Genomic DNA, 4,273 nt, shown 5'->3' with positions numbered 1-4,273 from the left:
CCTTTTCTTCTCTAAAATTTCCACTCAACTGCCTTAGGGTAAAAGTGGAACAGGGTCCATTATTGAGCAGAATACAAATGCAGTTAATTGACTCCCCCTCTCTCTCTCTCCCTCTCTTTCTTTTTTGTTTTAATTTGATTAAAAAGCGAGTGGCAGGAAGGGAATCGTATGATGCACATCTAATAACTCTGCCATCTGTCTCTGCTGCTGGCTAGCTCCCAGCATTGTACGCAGCTGCCTGAGAACTCGACTCGGAGAAAGGGGAGGGAAAGGGGAGGGAAGAAAAAAAAAAAAAAAAAAAAAAAAAACACCACGTCTCTGACCTCGCTCAAAAGGAGAGAGGGGGCAGTGTTTTCTGACTGCTTGGTCAACAACCTACAAAACGGGGTTGCGGAATGAAACAGAGTAGCAGTGCGGCCCGCCCCGGGCTCCGGCCTCCCCGGAGCTGGTGGGAAGTGCGGCCGCCCGTGAACTTCACCTCGCCCCGCCGCAGACGGCCGCGTGGGCCCAGAGCCTGCGCAGGGGCTGGGGCGCTGCTCCCCTCGCTGGCGCTGGGCGCCCCAAAGGCACACGTTCTCCACTCTGGAGTTGGGTGCTTTCGCGGTGGGTTTGGACAATCTACTGCCAACTTCACGCTATTTGTCTGCTGGGATCTAAAGCAAGTTTATTGGTACCTTCGAACCGACGAATGGCTTACAGCTGTCAGTTCCTCCAAAGGCACCCCTGAGACCACATTTTCAGAGTTTTGCAGCATCCCTGCAGCCCAATATCTGTATAAATATTTTAACAAACATCTCAGGCATGTTTTTACTGAACTTCGATTTTGCTAAACTTTAAGAACGTGAAAACCTTCGTTCACCTTTATTGATCACAACTGAACATAATCCTTACAGATCACAAGGTTTCTAACAAGCAAGTTGATATATTTATTGTCTTTTAAAAATATTATATCAATCAACAAAAAGGGGGAGAGGCACAAAAAGGGGAAAGAAAGAAAGGGAGGGATGTGGGGAGAGGAGATGGGCTGACTTGAGCTTGCCAAATTCAGAGCATCACAGGAAAGGAGGGCCTCTGGGAATTGATCCCAAATGAAACTAAATCATTTGCATATGCCGAAGCAAATGCCACCCGAGCATACATCTATTCTCAAGAATCAACTTTAATAATTCAAAGCACCTATTTCCTTACAACTCAATATGGTAACAAAACACATACAGTATTAATAAACAAGGAGCAAGAGCGGTGTTGGTTCTGAGGAGCAGAGCCTAAGCTAATGGTGGAAAGTTTCCCCACTCTCTAAAATAAACACACACACACCGCACATCCACACACACGTATCGAAGGCCCAGAGGTTTGTCTAACTCACTTGCTCTGCATTTATTCGGAAGGTCCCCAGAGGTTTGTGTAAACAGTACTTGAATTATAATCACACATTTCATTCAAATTTCATGCTTTGAGGATTTTTTCCTCATTAGAACAGTTAGTTGTCAATCTGACAGGATCACATTTGTAACCTTTAAACCACCCTCAGTGCTTAATACACAAGGCCAGGGTACCCACCTACCAGAGGACAGTGTGTAAAAACCACTACTTAGAAAAGAGGCTGGAATTTAAAGAGATAAGTTGGGGGTTTTCCTGGTTGATGTTTCTTTGTTTCTCCTCTTATTTAAAAGGCTTTTCTAGATCCTAACTTTCCATGAGTAGGCTGCTAGAAAGATCTCTAAACTCTTTTGATAAACAATCATTCTGCTTCATCTACGTTAAATACCTTTTCTTACCTATTTTGCAAACATATAAATGCCTTTCTATTAATTATGTAAATATAAACAAAATTGTCATGGCTTAATGAGCTACAATTCCTATTTTTTAAAATTGAAGCTCTCATTTCTTTTAATATATTGTTAACATGTGCATAAATAAATATCTTTAATCTGATGAGGTAAAATCGATTTTTAAACCCTGACAATTCAGCACATGAGATTGAAAAAATTAAAATGGGACTAGAACATTAAGCTTCTGGGCTTCACTGCCTAATGGAAAAGAGTCTAAGGTTTCAAAAGCACAAATTTACAATGATTGATAAAGATATACTGCTTTGAAAGGTGATCTATGAATTATAGCCAGTGAGACACTGAATGTATTATCATCCAGTGATGTTTGGTTTTGGTTTGCTGACCTTGGAGTACATTTCAATCACAGAACTCAAGTCAGTGGCTTGTCAACTGAGACATTTCTGCGATCTCAGCCTTTGAAGTTTTCTTTGTGACAGAAATATCATCCATGATAAATTTTTAGTGTGATGCGTGGGGAGTTAGAACAGAAGTATAAGAACAACTGAAGCTATATGCATAAATCCATGTGTTTCAGAATAATTTTAAAGAAGTCTTAATCTTAAGCAGCCAATTTTTACAGGACCCTGAACTGGCCTACTGCTTATTTCACAGACACAGTTTTCACATTTGTGTATAACTGGACAAGTTACCCAACTAGCAGTAGCAGGGCAAAGCCCGCCCCCCACCCCTCTGCTTGTTAACACTGAAATGACAGGGAATGGTGGTTAGCCACACTACATAGAAAGCCACCGTCCCTCTCTCGTGCTTAGACAAAGCACTATTGAGGACACTGGGGGAGGCAATGAAGCCAGTTGTTTTTTTCTGCCACTTTTAGGGAAAAAAATTCTTACCAGCAAAATTGTCTAGAAGTATTGACCACTTAAATAAAACCCACATGATTCTCATTTTCTTCTAGAATCTAAACTTTACAGTGTTTTTTGTAATTTTCCAAAAAGTCTTTGACAAATATATTTGAGATGAAACAGAAGTGACAACACACACCTACAGTTGTTAGAAGAAACTGGGAAATATTTGACCTAAAACCCCCAACACATTGGTATAGTATTACCTATAAGGTTGATGTTTAATAAAAACTTGCCGAATGAGTGATTGACTGCATTAAAGAACAACTAAATATTCAAAATCTACATCACTTGAATGAAGACCTACATTCAACCATTTCATGAACAATTATTTAGTCATTCCCAACTCTGGATTAAGCTCCATCTGGGAACATGCACAGGGTTCAGAGACATATCAACTTTCTTCCTGCCCTTGAATTTGAAATATGACTATAGAATAATGCTTTAATTGTGAAGTAGGGGCAATCGTACAAACATTAAACAATTAGATAAGAAACTATTATTGCAGGGTAAAGAGCTGAACTATCCACTGGAATACAGAGCTCATTAGAGTAGATTCTACCTTTACTTCTAAATAATGATTATATTACATGGTTACTGCAAAGTCCAAATAAACCTAATAAACACCTACGCACACACACACACACACACACACACACACACACACACACACACTGCCCTGCATATTGCAGTAAAAGGCAGGTAATTTGACAAATAGAAGCTGAATGAATGAATGAATCAATGAATGAATGAATGTCGGTCCTATGGAAGGAATGTCATTCCCATTTTTCTCCCCCAGAATATAACTTGGTAGAACTTGAACAACTCCATGTTTCTGTTTAAGTCACTGAACATCAAAAGTTGTGTTTTTTTTAAGTATATGACCTGCTATTTCTACAATGCTGATCTCTTTTGCCTAGCATGGCTAAATTAGCTAAACATCATACCCTAAGGAAAATAGTGATATTCATTAAAATACAATAATTATATTACATAATGTGAATAAGCCAGTCTATAAGTTAAATACCCACCTCAGGTAAATATCCACCCATCTAAAAGATATTTGCTAATAAAATAACACTTAATACATGCACGGTATAGTGATACACAATTTAAAGAACATATAATTGCCTTCACTTATTTAATCTCCATAACTAGTACTCTGTGACAGATATTAACATTCCCACTTTAAAGACAGAGAATTAAGGCTCAAAGATCCTTAGATGACGTTTTATAGATCAAAAGCTACTAAGACACTGGAATCAAGATGTGAGAAAAGTTAGGAAATCAGGGTGCTTAAACTTGAAGGTCAGACACATCTTGATGAGTAACCTTGCTACTCCCCAGCAGCGTGACTCTGGCCAACCTATATCACAGGTTTGAGTTTTACTTCATTCATCTAGTGAACACACAGCTTATGTTGAGGCTTAAATGAGAGGACACCTAGTTCAGAGTATCAGCAGCATGTTATAAAGGAGAGTGCATTTTCTTGTGTCTCCTCTGCCGTTTCCTCTATGCAAGAGTGCCTTAAAGAGCAGCAGCAAAAAAAAAAAAAAAAAAAAAAAAAAAACACCACGT

At 39.2% G+C, this 4,273-nt stretch overlaps 1 protein-coding gene across 38 annotated transcripts in view; it reads right to left on the bottom strand.

Moving 5' to 3' along the window:
* The window catches only part of TCF4 (transcription factor 4), a 369,465-nt gene that overhangs the window by 96,574 nt on the left and 268,618 nt on the right, over positions 1-4,273 (bottom strand). The window lies entirely within an intron of this gene.

This window comes from Cebus imitator, unplaced genomic scaffold (genome assembly GCF_001604975.1).
Source record: "Cebus imitator isolate Cc_AM_T3 unplaced genomic scaffold, Cebus_imitator-1.0 Scaffold236, whole genome shotgun sequence".
Classification (NCBI taxonomy): Eukaryota; Metazoa; Chordata; class Mammalia; order Primates; family Cebidae; genus Cebus; species Cebus imitator.
Note: the sequence above shows the minus strand (reverse complement) of the source record. Positions and strands in the feature narration are given on the sequence as shown.